The sequence below is a fragment of the Cydia splendana genome, chromosome 7 (genome assembly GCF_910591565.1).
Source record: "Cydia splendana chromosome 7, ilCydSple1.2, whole genome shotgun sequence".
NCBI classification, from domain to species: Eukaryota; Metazoa; Arthropoda; class Insecta; order Lepidoptera; family Tortricidae; genus Cydia; species Cydia splendana.
In genome coordinates this window covers 16386279-16403715 of record NC_085966.1, presented here as the reverse complement: position 1 = coordinate 16403715, position 17437 = coordinate 16386279, and the positions used below count along the sequence as shown (strand labels likewise).

The 17437-nt window shown below is 38.0% G+C and overlaps 1 protein-coding gene across 1 annotated transcript in view; it reads left to right on the top strand.

Annotated features, from left to right (window-relative positions):
- The first annotated feature begins 2601 nt into the window (after positions 1-2601).
- LOC134792383 (acid sphingomyelinase-like phosphodiesterase 3b) overlaps positions 2602-17437 on the top strand; it is an 88113-nt gene continuing 73277 nt past the window's right edge. The window contains exon 1 of the mRNA XM_063763670.1: positions 2602-3075. The gene's annotated coding sequence lies outside the window, so the exon portion shown is untranslated. The remainder of the gene's footprint in view (positions 3076-17437) is intronic.

Here is a 17437-nt window from a genome sequence, read left to right as displayed (position 1 = left end):
ACTTTTTTATATAACTAGGGTAGGTTAGGTTCGTTAGTTATCTTCAAATGGCCGAAGGCCAAACAGCACAGAATAGGAGCCCCGCGATAGCAGGGCTCCGTCGACATCGCTAACGTAAAGATAAATGATGTAGGCATTTTGCGTTCTGGACCGTTCGCGATGTAGACTAAAAGTGATATAGGCAAAATATTACACTAATCATTTTGCGTTATAGACCATCCGCGAATAACCTTTTCTAAGTAGTTTAAATTAATTCGCATAGGCAGTCGTGATATGGCAGCAAATGTCACCCATGCAATGATTAAGGTCAAATACCTACCGCTTTCGTCCAAGGAATTGTAGACGTGTGTAACGTGTGTTATTTCAAGCGTCGCATCAGGATGCTCGTATACTAAATTTAGTTATCTTTAAAAATACTCGCTGGAGTGCTTCCACTGCCTAATGTTGCATCAGTTTGACTAACTTGGCTTAAGACCGGTTGCATCGACCGTCCGAACGCGAACTTAAAAGCGCTATTTAAGTTTGCGCTTTTGCTCCCAAGGCCCAATCGGAACAGACTTGCATTTCATTCATTTAGTTTCTTTCAATTCGTCATAGTAGGTAGCATCCAAAGTATTCAAATGGTTCGGTATGCCATACAATTTATATGGTGTACCAAACTCTCAATAGTTTGGATGCTACCTTCTATATGACACAAACTGTAGGTACGAGTAAGTATCCAGTCAGGGATAGGTAGTCTAAACAAAATTGGATGCTTGTCAGGACTCCTTCGATTTCTACTTGTAGCTAAATCGAGATAAGTACATTTAGATAAGTTCGTCTCTTTTCTTACAAAAGCAGAAAGATACCGAGTTTAAATAATCTTACAGTTCAATTTCAATGAAACTTGTCTACGTGTTACTGAGGATGAGTAATCAATGTTAGAGTTAGACCAAGAAAAGACTGCAGCGATTTTGATAGCCCACGCAGTGCAAGTGTTACTTATACGTCATAATTTCATGGAAGTTTGACGTTTAAAATAACAATAGCACTGCGTGGGCTATCAAACACGCTGCAGACTTTTCTTTGTCTAACTCTACTTATTAATCGGTGTTACTGAAGTGATATTTGTAGATCGGGTTTCTAAGGGTATAGTCACGGACGGTCTAGAACGCAAAATGACTAGTGTAATATATTGCCTATGGGCCCGATTCTGATTTTGAAATAGACATCTATTAGACATCACCAGGATACGATAACGATATGTTTAAGATCTAACCTGTCAAATTTGACATTTGCGCGATTCTGGAGATACTGTTGAACGATTTCCACAGGATATGACTTAGAGATCCAATTCACATCTAATAGATATCTTACTCTATCTAACGTAAAAGTGACATTGGTTGCCCGAATTGCGCTGCAAAAGAGAACTAGTTGATATCTAAACTATAACGTATCTAGAATGGATCTAGTACGTGTCGTCTCTTGTGAATATCTTGAAGTTCGAATACGGCAGTATATCCCTTTTAGTCTACATCGCGAACGGTCTAGAACGCAAAATAACCATTTTTTTATATCGCTAGGGTAGGTTAGGTTCGTTAGTTATCTTCAAATGTCCGAAGGCCAAACAGCACAGAATAGGAGCCCCGCGACAGCGGGGCTCCGTCGACATCGCTTACGTAAAGATAAATGATGTAGGCATTTTGCGTTCTGGACCGTTCGCGATGTAGACTAAAAGTGATATAGGCAAAATATTACACTAATCATTTTGCGTTATAGACCATCCGCGAATAACCTTTTCTAAGTAGTTTAAATTAATTCGCATAGGCAGTCGTGATATGGCAGCAAATGTCACCCATGCAATGATTAAGGTCAAATACCTACCGCTTTCGTCCTAGGAATTGTAGACGTGTGTAACGTGTGTTACTTCAAGCGTCGCATCAGGATGCTCGTATACAAAATTTAGTTATCTTTAAAAATACTCGCTGGAGTGCTTCCACTGCCTAATGTTGCATCAGTTTGACTAACTTGACTTAACCTTTTGGACGCCAATGACCGATATATCCGCACCGCAGGTTCAACGCCAAAGACCGATTAATCGGTCACAGACCACAGAGCAACATAGACCTACGTGAATATGCATAAAGTTCAATTTCAGTTTTGACACCTCGGTTACGTGGCGTACGAGTGACAGCTTTTGTGTTTGACACGGCGTCGAAAAGGTTAAGACCGGTTGCATCGACCGTCCGAACGCGAACTGAAAAGCGCTATTTAATTTTGCTCTTTTGTGAAACAATATACTGATGTTCGTAATAATACTGTTACTCATCCTCCCAAGGCCCAATGGGAACAAACTTGCATTTCATTAATTAGTTTCTTTCAATTTGTCATAGTATGTAGCATCCAAAGAATTCAAATGGTTCGGTACGCCATACAATTTATATGGTGTACCAAACTCTCAATACTTTGGGTGCTACCTACTATATGACACAAACTGTAGGTACGAGTAAGCATCCAGTCAGGGATAGTCTAAACAAAATTGGATGCTTGTCAGAACTCCTTCGATTCTACTTGTAGCTAAATCGAGATAAGCACATTTAGATAAATTCGTGTCTATTCTTACAAAAGCAGAAAGATACCGAGTTTAAATGATCTTACAGTTCAATTTCAATGAAACTTGTCTGCGTGTTACGAGTTTGCGAAAGATACAGCTTAGGTGCCGTTTTACATGTACATATCTTAAGACCGTTGCACCAGACTTATTTATTCCCCGCCAGTGAAGTGAAGGATGATTCTCTTCAGATTTACGAGTGCTTTCACCCATCGCCGGTCCTGCAAATACTTGAGTTGCAACACCAAATACAGAATAACGCTGCACCCGATCTTCGGCGGAAACTGCCGAACGGTTTTCAAACTTGGAACATTAGCTGAAGTCGGAGCTCAGTTTGCCGCGATCTGTCGAGGAGAACGCACGTCGCTCGCCCCCGCACCTCCGCTCCGCGATATTTACGTTAAGTGATAGTGATATTTTTAAGTGGTACTTGACGTGATGACACCCTACATGAGTGACTTAAATAAATTGTAGGACGTTGTAAGGTCAGTATAATATATACATGTATATTCGGTGTTTGAATATTTATATGCTAATTTGCAACCCTTTGACTGTTTCAATAAATCAACGTTTTGTTTATTCAACTTTTTGAATTCGGCTCAGCTTAATTTGGGGCCCGTGTTTGCATTCCTTTACCCCGGTTTTGCTAACACCTGTTCGCAATGATTATTTTTCTCGTAGCGGTCCCAGTGATTTTTCTGTATAATTAGGTGAATCTGATTTCGGGGCGTCGTTAGTACGACTAAGCTCGGACGTTTCGAACCCAAAAGTTTTGATTGGTCAAACGGATGATCTGATTTTAGAGGGATTGGAAAATTGGCTTTATTCATCATAATAATCGGAACGTAAAGGTTTTCCGGCAGCCTTTTCTAAAAAAGAGAAATAGAGCTAGCAAAGTACTAAAGTGATTTGCTTCGCTTAGACTGCTTTTACTTTCATGACCCCGCGCTACGAGCTACGGCGTAGCAGCCTAGCCTCGTAGCACTTAGAAACGTAACACGCTTGCATTTTTGATGACTGATTGAACACTTTGAGTTTCGGCCCGATTCGAACTTTAAGATACGTCAAATATTACGTCTAGATACGATATGGATTTCTTCAAACAAAAACGTCACTTTTGACACTGACATATCTAATCCATATCGTATCTAGGCGTAATATTTGACGTATCTTATTTAAAGTTCGTATCGGGTCGTTAATCAGTTTAGATTTGAACAGGGTATTTTCCTACTAGTCAAATCAGTTATTTTTTTAGAACTGTCAAAACGATTCGCTAATATGGAATTTATATGAAACATTGGGCCCGATTCGGATTTTGAAATAGACATCTATTAGATATCTTTTAGACATCACCAAGATACGATAACGATATGTTTAAGATGTTACCTGTCAAATTTGACATTTGCGCGATTCTGCAGATACTCTTGAACGATTTCCACAGGATATGACTTAGAGATCCAATTCACATCTAATAGATATCTTACTCTATCTGACGTAAAAGTGACACTGGTTGCCCGAATTGCGCTGCAAAAGAGAACTAGTTGATATCTAAACTATAACGTATCTAGAATGGATCTAGTACGTGTCGTCTCTTGTGAATATCTTGAAGTTCGAATACGGCAGATTACATCGTGACGTCACGGTCAACTCACCTACTTTTTATATTTCTATCCGATTTATTAAATAAAACTTGTGTTTGAAAATAACTCATATTTGTGTGTTTCTAATAATTATCTGGTGCTTTATTTCATGCATGATGTTGATGTGACCCTATTGTCAGTTTTTGTTAGAGTTAGACCAAGAAAAGTTTGCAGCGATTTTGATAGCCCACGCAGTGCAAGTGTTATTTATACGTCATAATTTCATAGAAGTTTGACGTTTAAAATATCGCTTGCACTGCGTGGGATATCAAAACCGCTGCAGACTTTTCTTGGTCTAACTCTAGCATATTTTTAATTAGATTATTGTAACGTTATCTGTCTATATTTTCATAAACGATGACTTATATTTATTCATTTAAACTTTATTGCACAAAACACAAAAGTAATGTACAAATGGCGAACTTAATGCCTAATACCACCAACCATTCCACCAGTCAACCATTGGGCCAAACAGGGACATATAAAAATGGTGCAATGAGAAAAGTAAAGAGGTATTCATTAGATCTTCGCAAACAACTGAAAAACTTAATAAACTACATATAGAATAAACAAATAAATACTAGAATACGAGTATATACACATATACTTAATATACTACCATTTTTATGATTCCATGTCCACACTTTCTCTTAGCAAATATCATGCTCAAGTCCTACCCGTTCACACAAAATTTAAATACCATATGTTAAAGGAGCAATACTTTAGAAATGAAATCCAGCATTTAATCTCTCATCCAATAAATACGAGGCAAGTAAGAAATCAAATGCTTCGAAAGCCCCAATTCAATATTTTTTATGGCAGAAGAACATCAGATTATATCATACCAGATTTAATAAATAAGTTACCTAAAGATTGGAAAGATAAGATAACACCAAATAATATAGGAAATATTCTTAAAAAAGAAATGCTTAAACAATTAAATTATTTTAACTAAAATGCATAATTATGTTATTCCATTTAGCACAAATGGAGCAGCCTATGCGCCGACCGGTTCTTATCTTGCTCGGCCGGCCGGTGTGATAACGATGCGCTCAATTTTTTTGCAATCGTTATATTCATTATGCTGTTTACGAATTAGATGTGCTTTAAGTGTCTATTGTATATTTAAGTACTGCGGAATGGAGTATCGGGACAAACCATTCTGGTTTAACGATGCTTTTGGATCAAAATATTATGTAATTGTGATTTATCTCTAATAAAAAAAAAAATGCTGACTCCGATTCTTAAGCTAATTCTACTAGCATTCTTCATACAAAATAATAGCAGTAGTAAGTACTTACATTGTCAAATTCTGCTACTTTGATAATAACGGTGCTGTTGGAACTATTTTAATAACAATTTTAATAACAAAACTTCTGTGAGACTTCCGTTTTAATATATGTACCTAAATATGTGATGTATTGTGTATGTGATGTATTAACTAACACATTTATGTAAATGTATAATCATAATGTTATATCGCTGTAGGTTATAGTAGTTGGAGAATTTAGTGAGTTTGTGCATTATAAGCTATTATGAGTTATTATACTTAGCTCCACTTTTAACCAGCCTATTATTTAAAACATTGTAACATTGCTCGTAGAAGCTACTTTTAAAACTATTACGCCAAGTCACGAGTAGATTGATTTGATACAAACTACACAATACGCGCGTGCACCGATTTACTAAAATTACAGGTTATTTAAATACGCGTATTATTAAAAGTTGTAAGGTTTTGCGTGACGGAGAAAGTAAACACGGCTTGGTATTAATGGCCGTAATGGTAGTCGGGGCCGTTATAATTTGCGTCTGCGATTAAAATGATTAATCGCACGATTAATTGTCTTTGTTCGTCGGATATTCAATTGTTTATTCATGTCGATCAATATGTATCCCTCTTTGAAGTAGTCAATTGCTAAGTTAGGCGGGCATTGAATCAAGAAATTTAATAATATGTGGCAATTAAGCCGGTACAAGCAATTAATGCAAAGCAATATTATTAAGTAGAGGCTCTGTGAGCTGTCGACATCGCGAACTGCCATGGCTTCGTTAACCAAAAACTGAGTCGACAAAAAAAGTATAGATTATCTATCTTGCTCACAAAATTTCACGAAAATCGATTGATAAATGCAACCTTCATATGTGCCTTAGGTAGGTGCTTAGCGACCTTAGAGGATATAACCAACGGAGACGCCATGTCTAAAATTTTCGGTACAAAATAGTCAGCCGTGTTTTGCAGGTGAGGGGCACATCAAATGTATAGGTACGTCATGTCAGATAAACGTCAGTCCATACATATGGTTGACATGTGGTTGACCATTGGCCGCCTATTTTCGACAGAGGGGAACGCCTGTTAATGGCGGCTCCATTGTTAATTACTCCGAGTTAGCGACATGATAGGATATGGTGGAGATATTCGCGTCTTGGGGTAAGTCTCGGTAGCTTAGTTAGTACAGCGATGGGCTGGTATCCTAGAGTCGCGGGTTCGAGACTCACCCTTAGAGGATATAACCAAACGAAGTAGCCATTAACAGGCGTTCCCCTCTGTCTAAAATAGGCGGCCAATGGTCATACTTATCGTAGGGACTGACGTTTATCTCATTATCTGACATCCGGCGCGATTCGGAAAATGAATTAGAGATTAACTAGAGACGATATAGTAACGATAATTAACTTTACTATTTCATATCTAGTGAATCTCTAATTCATTTCCCGATCGCGGCGCCAGCCGCCATAAGGTACCTTTTTCCGTGGAAAGTCACATATCTTTACTATTTCTGATCTAGTGAATCTCTAATTCATTTCCCGAATCGAGCCGATCGCTATTTTTACGTTACGTACCTATTTGACGTGCCCCTCCCCCGCAAATCTCTCTATCCAGTAGGATCCACTATCTCGATCCACCAGTGGATGGAATAGCTCCCTGAATTCTGTTCGATCCACCGGTGGAGCATATTAAGAGATGCAAGTATCACAGGATCCACCGAGACAAATGGTGGATCACAGTGAACTTCAGCGTGCTATTCAATCCACTGGTGGATGGAGATAGTGGATCCTACTGGATAGAGGGGCAAAAATCGGCACACAGTTTTGTACCGAAAGTTACAGACGTCTCAGTTTGGTTATATCCTCTAAGGACTCACCTGCGGCGGTGAGTTATTCCTCTTTTTAGGGTTCCGTACCCAAAGGGTAAAACGGGACCCTATTACTAAGACTTCGCTGTCCGTCCGTCCGTCCGTCCGTCCATCCGTCCGTCCGTCCGTCCGTCCGTCCGCCTGTCACCAGGCTGTATCTCACGAACCGTGATAGCTAGACAGTTGAAATTTTCACAGATGATGTATTTCTGTTGCCGCTATAACAACAAATACTAAAAACAGAATAAAATAAAGATTTAAATGGGGCTCCCATACAACAAACGTGATTTTTTACCAAAGTTAAGCAACGTCGGGAGTGGTCAGTACTTGGATGGGTGACCGTTTTTTTTTTGCTTTTTTTTTCGTTTTTTTTTTTGCATTATGGTACGGAACCCTTCGTGCGCGAGTCCGACTCGCACTTGCCCGGTTTTTTTTATGTATTACGTATACTATTTCGGTTTCTCTGAATCCTTTCTTTCTTTGCTGTTTTATAAAACAAAGGTAAACAAAAATGTGTTATTTCATATAAGCCATTCTTACGACGCGTAGGTTTAGGAAAGCTAAAGGGTTTTCTTCCATTTCGTAGAAAGGCGTACTTAGAATGCTTGATTTTGCGTATCTTTTATTTATAAAAACCTTTTCATTTCAGTCTTTATAAGTAGGTACTTAGTTATAAAATATTTTGTTATTCTTATATATTTTACATTGTCCGACAGATCACCGCTATAAATATACAGGAAACTGAAAGGATAGTGTTATCTGAGTGATATACAATCAAGTCATTATAATTGTAAAGCTGGATTAAAAAGTAAAACAAAATCATTAAATGAAATATTTTTATATCAGTGACAACCCTACAAAGTTGTTTACATATTAAATTGAGGCTACAAATATAATGACCACCAAAAAATACTTTGGTACCCTAAATAAAAAAATCATGCTTACCAAAAAAAATTACTGAACACCAAAAAAATAAGGCCTAAAAATACAAAAGTACCACCATTTTAATTACGACTGCACTTCAAATTGTATTCAAATACCAAATATATTGAATGATCACCAAAAATCATTAATGATCACCAAATCTTGAAGACCAAATTAATGCGATATTTTCACCTAAATAAACCACTATGATTACCAAAAAATGTATACATATTACCAAATAAAGTAAACTGATGCCAAAATTACTAGCCCCTCCCGCTCAACCCCCCGTTTGCCCGCACCGCATATCTACCTAACCTAATCTACTTTTCTAGTAGCATTTCGTTATGCTACTAGAAAAGTAAGTTAAACTGCTATCAGTTAAGTGGGTTAGGTTAGGTTAGGCACTGCGACCCTTACAGAAACGAAATGGTACTAGAAAAGTAGGTTAGGTTAAGTTTCTACTGCTACCCTTACAGATACGAAATGCTACTAGAAAAGTGGGTTAGGTTAGGTTTGAACTGCGACCCTTACAGAAAAGAAATGCTACTAGAAAAGTGGGTTAGGTTAGGTTTGAACTGCGACCCATACAGAAACAAAATGCTACTAGAAAAGTGGGTTAGGTTAGGTTAGAACTGCGACTGTTACAGAAATAAAATGCTACTAGAAAAAGGTGACGAAGTGGATTAATTAATTTAATAGGATAACGATATATTAAATATTTGCACATTTTTAATTAAAATGTGGTTACAATTTTTGTGATCATTTACTATTTTTGCGTTTACAATGATTATTTTGGAGTCATTTGCTTTAGTAGGATAGCAAGATTTAAAAATTTGGTTATCATTTTACATTAAAATGTAGTTCTAATTTTGGTGGTCAGTTACTATTTTTGGGTTTACAATGATTATTTTGTTGTCATTTTCTTTAATAGGATAGCAAGATGTATAAATTTGGTTATCATTTCACATTAAAATGGGGTTTGAAATTTGGTAATCATTGACTATTTTTGGGTTAATAATGATTAGTTTGGTGTCATTTCCTTTAAAAGGATAGTAAAATGTAATAAAATTGGTTATCATTTCACATTAAAATGGTGTTATAATTTTGGTGATCATTCATGATTTTAGGGTGGTAAAATAGATTTTTTTGGTATTAAATTTTACTAAATCTGGTGATCAGTTAAATAGCAGCCTTAAATTGATGACATGACATGTGTGTCATTTAATAGGATCTACTTGCTAGGGTTGAAACATACAGATTTTTGCACTTATCTTTAACAAACTGTATCTCAAAAACGGTTAGAAATATTTACGTGCTTAATAAGTGAAAAATAAAGTACGTAGCCTAAACAATTCCCCGTTTGCGTAAAAGTCCTTCGTTCTGTTCCATGATATAAATAAGAAGGGGAAAACCCCCGCTCCGAGTCGTTCCTTGTGCAAAGACTGTCCGTGGTAATCCAGCGTGGAAATGCTGCGAGCATCATGGGCACCTTTGCACCGGGAACGGCAGGGAGCTGTTTGTCTTTTTATAAATTTATAGTTTTAATTTTTATTTGTAAGCTTTATTTGTAATTTGTATCCCTTTTTTTTAGTTTTACCAAATAAGAATATAATTAAACATAACTGATGGCGAATAGAAGTTCTTAACACTATTTCCAAGCCAGAGCCCTAGAAATGCATCACTTTGATCCTTTTGAATTCATAAACTACCTATTTAACGTGGCGTAAGAGACCTCGTGCATTCATTAGTACCTAGGTAGGTAGTTATTTAAGTAAAATATATTTTACCCTGCATCAAGGCTTAATATTAACTTATCTGGAAAGATAGGACCTCTTATAATTTGTTTATGTATGCTTATACATACATCACTGGCTCAGTGACCCAAAGAGGATCTTGGCCTCTGACACAAGAGAGCGCCACTCTGCCCTATTCTGCGCCACTTCACGCCAGTTGGGTATTCCGAGGGCGGACAGGTCTTTTTGGGCCTCGTCACTCCAGCGGTATCTGGGACGCCCAGACGGACGTTTTCCGCCCGGGTGCCCCACATACGCTCTTCTCACAGCACGATCCTCCCCCATCCTCTCCAGGTGACCGAGCCAGCGGAGTCGTGTGGCTTTGATCTCGCCAATTATATATAATGTATGCTTATACGTAAATATATATAATCACGCCTATTTCCCGGAGGGGTAGGCAGAGACCACGGATTTCCACTTGCTACGATCCTGACATACCCCTTTCGCTTCCTTCACTTATAACATTCCTCATACACGCTCGCCGGTTTAGGGTGCTCTTGACCTGGCCTTTCTTCAGGATTTCCCCAATCTGATCAGAGAAAGTCCACCGAGGTCTATGCTTATATGTGTATAGAAATCCTCGTAAACAAAAATACTACCGTTTACTTTCTTTATGTATTAGTTGTTGATTGTTAGCTAGGTTACCAAAGCTCCCGAGGGTGCAATGAGTTGCCGGCGAGTGGTCTTAAACTCTTCAGTTGTCTTAAACCTGTCGATAAAGAGAATACTTATTTATTTATTCAAACGTTATTGCACAAAATGGCGGACTTAATGCCTTATGGCATTCTCTACCGGTCAGCCATGGGGCTAAACAGAGAAGTAGTAATGGCGCAAGGAAAAAACTAAAAAAAATCAAATTTGGAACTATTGAAAACCACTGAAAAATTTAATAAACTACATAAATATACAATACACACATAACATTCTATAATATACATTGCTTTCTCATTTTCTATAAGCAAATAAAATTAAATATTACCGTATACTATACCTTCTAATTAATTTATTATTACCGAAACTCATAACCGATTCAATAAGCAACTATTATCATTAAGACAAAGTTTCACCTATTATCATGAGAACTATCGGTAAAGGCCGGTTACACTCAACTGTATCCAAAAGTTCTATAATGGAAACCCAGGATAAGCGTGAAAGAAGTAGTTAGAGGGGAAGTTTCCTACATTGTTTCATACACGCAGTTACGCAAACTTTTTTGGTAATACTGGACCCATATTTTTTACTAGCTTTTGCCCGCGACTTCGTCTGTGTGGGATGATGATGATGATGATGATTGGTAAAAACTATTATATGTGACGTCCCACGGGTAAAGGTATGTAACTTATGGCGGTTGACGCTTACGCTATTATTAACGCCGCTCCAATACTATTGCGGTGCTATGTGACGTAGTTAAGCGGCAGTCGCTATAAGGTACCTTTTTCTCGTGGAACGTCAAAATATATTCTTTCTCGGGCGATAAACTAGCTCCATACCAAATTTCATCTAATTAGGTTCAGCGGATTAAGCCGAAGAGGTAACAGATACTTAGACAGAGTTACTTTCGTATTTATAATATTATTAGTAGGGAATAGGGGTTTTTCGGTATTATTTTAGGTTGATAAATTTCGTCATTATGTAATATATATCACAGATCAATTCAACTACCTATTCCATTACATACAAAAGCTAAACTCGCGGTTCCCATAAATTAATTTAGTAATATCCGGGAGACCGAGCTTTGCTCGGAAAACATATAGAAACTCAAAATGCGCGTTTTCCCAGAGATAAGACCTAGGTAGATCGAGTTTTCGCCCCCGAAAACCCCCATATAGCAAATTTCATCGAAATCGTTAGAGCCGTTTCCGAGATCGCCGAATTACAAGAATTGCTCGTTTAACCTTTTGAGCGCGAAACGGCGCATCCATTTGCCGTGCCACTGACGCCACTGGGGTAAAATTTAGTTTTGTGAATAAATAATGCCAACCTAAAAGTGGGGTGTTTTTCAGTAGATTTTCATCAAAAAACGATCGACGTCAAATGCCGTCTTTGGCGTCGTTGTCACGATTTTGCGCTGACGTCAATTGCCGTCTGTGGCGTTCAAAAGGTTAAAGGTATTAAATAGATTTCAGTTGCATTCACGTTTACGATTTGTACAATAACTAATAATATTTTGTAATCGTGTTCTGGCAAACCGTTCTGCCTTTATCGATAAGTTGATATACTTTCTTGATATTAAAGATACAAAGATGAATTTAAAACACAGTAGGACACTTTTAATCTTAAATTACTCATAAAACTTAGTGATTCTGGTACCATAGCATAGGTGGTATAATATACGCAAGGACAAAATATCAGTCAAACGGAAAATATTCGGTCAAAGATGGCAGTTGAACTATGAAACCCTACCCTCGTCGTGTCCTATTTCTGTTTGATCTTTAGGGAGAGTGCAGACATGTCGTCGCGTTCTCGGTATTAGGGACTAGACCAAAGTTACGTTCCAAAAGCTCGTTTAGTTTTGACTATTCTTTAATATGAAATCTGGGGTCATATTTATCGTTTTACCTACGTTTTGGTCTGTTCAAAGTTCGGTGTCTACTTTTCAGGGGTTACATATCAGAACACCAAAAACTGATTTACCTAATGTTGAATCACCTATGCTTGATTCACCTATTTTTAAATTACCTATCGATCATTTTACCTAAACATTGACTGACCTAAGTTTATAATAGCTAAGCTCAAATAACCTAATGGACGAAACACCTAATGAACGATATATCTAATGCACGTTTTACCTAATAAACGTTTCACCTAAAGCTATTATGCCTAATGCACGAAGCGCCTATAGCTGATATACCTAATGGACGATATCATTAAGTGCATCGACTTCAGGTATTTCATGCATTAGGTGTATCGAATTTAGGTATTTCGTCCATTAGGTATGTTAACTTTAGGTAATTCGATCAATGGGTATACCGACTTTAGGTAATTCGTGTATTAGGTACTAGCTGTGCCCGCGGCTCCGCCCGCGTGGAATTCGGTCTGTGTCAGTAAGCGGCTAATTTCTAATCCTAATTTCTCTCCCTTTCCCCTGGAGGCGGAACTTGAAGTAAAGTTCACAGATGGATATGCTAGAGGACTGTAGTCCAGATAAAATATTTTACAGTTAGGTACCACTAAATAAAACTACACTCCAAAATCAATAGTTTTTTTCGCCCTTATTCAAATTTTACACGTGATTTTAACGACAGAGTAGTAGGTGTATATCGGACGATACAGTAAGGTATACGCGCGCGAGCGAAAGCGAAGCGGCCTGCCTGGCTAGAGCGCCACTCACCGTGGTCTTCTTCAGACTCCTGAGGAAGACCGCGTGACGTTTGTAACCTCAATGCGTTGCGAGACTTTCGCAAATGATTCTTTTTTTTTTCGGGAAGGCATGGAAATGCGTATAAAATGCGAGTCCCAAATCGTTTGACTCCGCAAACGACCAGTGCCGGATTAAGATATTTTGATGCCCTAAGCATTTCTAGACCATGGTGATCATATCTTAGAAAGTAATTGAAAACACGAGTGAAGCGAGCGCGAAATTTTTTCGATAAAAAAAACGCAATTTGAAAGACAGTTGTACATTTTTACTTTTAATATGGAAATCAGTCACATAATTTTATCACGAAAATTGACAGTGCTGCAGCAGTAACGTAGCAACAGAGGAATTCTGCTGCAGTCGCCACCCGAATGTCACCTTTGTCATATCTTAGAAAGTAATTGAAAACGCGTGCGAAGCGAGCGCGATAATTTTTCGATAAAAAAAACGCAATTTGATAGGCAGTTGGACATTTTTACTTTTAGTATGGTAATCAGTTACATCATTTTATCACGAAAATTGACAGTGCTGCAGCAGTAACGTTGCACCAGAGTAATGCTGCTGCAGTCGCCACCTGAATGTCACCTTTATCATATCTTAGAAAGTGATTGAAAACGCGAGCGAAGCGAGCGCGAAAATTTTTCAATAAAAAAAACGCAATTTGATAGACAGTTGTACATTTTAACTTTTAGTGTGGAAATCAGTTACATCATTTTATCACGAAAATTGACAGTGCTGCAGCAGTAACGTTGCAACAGAGTAATGCTGCTGCAGTCGCCACCCGAATGTCACCTTTATCATATCTTAGAAAGTTATTAAAACGCGAGCGAAGCGAGCGCGAAAATTTTTCGATATAAAAAACACAATTTGATAGACAGTTGTACATTTTTACTTTTAGTCCCAACCAAGCGCGAATCCAGGATTTCATACAGAGAAGGGATGGGACAGTTTTTTAGCAGCCTAGCTTCGCATAGGGCTCGATATTTAAGGGTCTCAGCGGGGTTGTTTGATGCAAGAGCGGTGAAAAGATGCAAGAAAGCAGAGCTTGGAATTGACCAAATGAATTGAATTGGCGAAGTGTGAGCAAGGCAGAAGGTCCAACTGCGAAAGAGGAAAGCTTGGATTTGGATCCACGCCCAAGTGTAATTAAGGCAGAAGATCAACTTTGCCGCAAGGCAGAAGGCATCGCATAAGACCTAACGCCGAACTGCAAAAGAGTGGCTCGAAATCGAATCTATGCATGTAATCACGTCTCTTCTACTGCTCGCTCTTTGGCTTCACTCGAAAGCGCTACTTGATAGGATGCTTTTAGTTTTCGGCTTTCACGGGGTCCCTTATAACACTTTGACAGTTAGGTCTCAGGATCGCGGCTAAGGAGCAACTCGGCTTGGCCGACAAATCTGGCGTGCAAGAGAGCAAAATTCGCTATAAAATCGGTAACCTATGTCGAAAAAATCGGCTGGCCGCAAGCCCGAAAGCAAGATTTTTTTCCATGACTTTAAGGGCCTCCGCGTAAGGTCAAATCGAAAGCCTACGTTGGAGATGTTCTTAGTTACGTACCCTCACTCTCTTACTTGATCAATACGACCCCTCGTTATTAGATGGGTAGGTACTTGTACACGTATAAAAGTTTCATGTAGGTACCTACTCCACGACGACTGCAATGCTGATGCAGCCTGCGCGTTTTTTTGCCTACGGTTTTGGTGCCCCCTAGACGTGGTGCCCTAAGCAAGTGCTTATTTTGCTTAAAAGGGTTAATCCGGCACTGCAAATGACAGAGGTCAATGTTTTTTTCAAAGTACCCACCTTCGTGGCCATTATTATGTGCTGTAGGAATACGTATGAGTATGGATTTGATATAATTACGATTAGGTATAATGACGGAGAAAATTAATAACTTTAAATAATTAAGCAATTATACGCGTGTTGATATGTGTGTTTATTTTACCACTACGTAACTATGTAAACTCATTTTTAGTTTTCTTGATTACTTAATGTTTACTCAGTTCCTCGAAAGATGGCACTGTGCAATGAGGGGAAATTAATTTACTGTCGTTTAATTTTGTTGTATTATTAAATCAACATAATTATTCAATTAAATTTGTTGATATCCGTACCCTCTCTTCTAAACTTAGAGTTAATTTGGCAAAGTCCTTCCTCGGTGGCTTATTCATGTCAACACGTATTAAATTCAGCGCCATCTGTTAGTTTACCAGGGTACTCTATAGTGGTAGCACATATTTGAAAAAAGTTTGCCCCTCCTTCCTAAGTAGCACCATAAGATTCAGGGGCAAACTTAAGTCAATCGAGTGTTGTGGCTACCCCCCCTTTTAGGGGTTGAATTTTTATAGCCTATAACCTGGCCGGGGATGTTCTCGACAGATTAGTAAAGTTTGCATCAATATCCGTTCAGCCGTTTTCACGTGATGCGCCGTCAAATAAACAGATAAACAGACAAACAGACAAAAATTCTAAATACTGTTGAAACGTGTTCTGTTATCGATTCTAAGTATCCCCAGCCAACTTTTTTTCGAATATCTTCCATGTACAGACTTTCGACCCTCTTCAGCTTTATTATAATAATATGTATAGATATCAGCTTTAGATGTTTCGAGCAATAGGTATATCAGCTTTAGGTAATTCGTGCGTTAGGTATATCAACATTAGGTGTTTCGTGTATTAGGTAAATCGGTTTTAGGTATTTCGAGCATTAGGTGTTTCAACTTTAGGTAAATCGACCATAGGTATTCTGAGCTTAGGTAAACCAATTGTAGGTGAAACGTGCATTAGGTAATTCGTTCATTAGGTGTTATAAGTTAAGGTTATTTGATCATTAGGTATTTAAAAAAATAGGTGAAACAAGCATAGGTGATTCAATATTAGGTACTTCGATTTTCGGTATTCTGATATGTAACCTTTTCAGGCACAGGACGCTTCATACGCGACGGACTTTATTAAATATTCTTTGATATAAACCTACGTCTACCTACAGGTTTCAATCAAATGCACCGTACATTTGTATTATATAACGCAGTTTTAGCAAAAGAGAAAGCTGAGAATACTATACCTCTATTTGTTGCAGGAGATGCGGAATTTACGGACCTTTACGTATCATATTAACTCTTAAACAGGCCTGACGCATTTTTTACTTTTGATTACTGATTCGGGTAGGTAATAGCTTAAAAAGAAAAGTAATTTCTTGATTTTTTTTAGTACTTACCCCTAATTCAATAAAAAAAACCCGGCGGTTTTTATATGCCCACTGCTCGTGACCAATGGTGCTACGTGGTCCTTATATGGCCACTGCCTTGTTAGCCATACAGAGTAGTTTTAAGGGCAAGTCATGTGCACATCACATTTACACTTGCGTCACAAAATGCACTAACTGCCAGCACTTTCTTGGCTCGCATGGATGTCGTGGCTCGTAAGATTGACCGTTGAATTAATATTTAAGTTAAAAACCAAAAGAAAATATATTATTTTTGTACTATGAGGGTTCATTCATAGTAATGAATCTTACCCTTAAATGTCATGTAAACTCCCTGCAGGGCAGAGGCCACTTATAAACCACTCGAACGTGCCCCAGACGGGCAGACGTTTCATACGAACCACAAACTTTTAGATCGAATATTTTATCAGAAAACAATAACTAAGGTAAGTTATGACTTACTACACATACACTATCTAATAATCTACCATAAAAATACAAAACAAAATACTTACAGTACTTTTTTTGGGCGTAGCGAACTTATACAGCGGGAGAAACGTACAAAAAAATGCCATTTGTTGTCGATTTAAACTTCACAACTAAATTTTCAAAGAAATTTGTTTTGACACCTGTCATTTTTTTACGTTCCGATATCACCCACTTAATAGACTTTACGGCAATGACATTTTGCGGTCGTTGTATTTACTCAGCTCGCCAAAAAAAAATCATTTGCTATGTGGTACTTATAGATACACAACCTGTTTAAGGGTTAAAGTATTTTTTTCCGCGA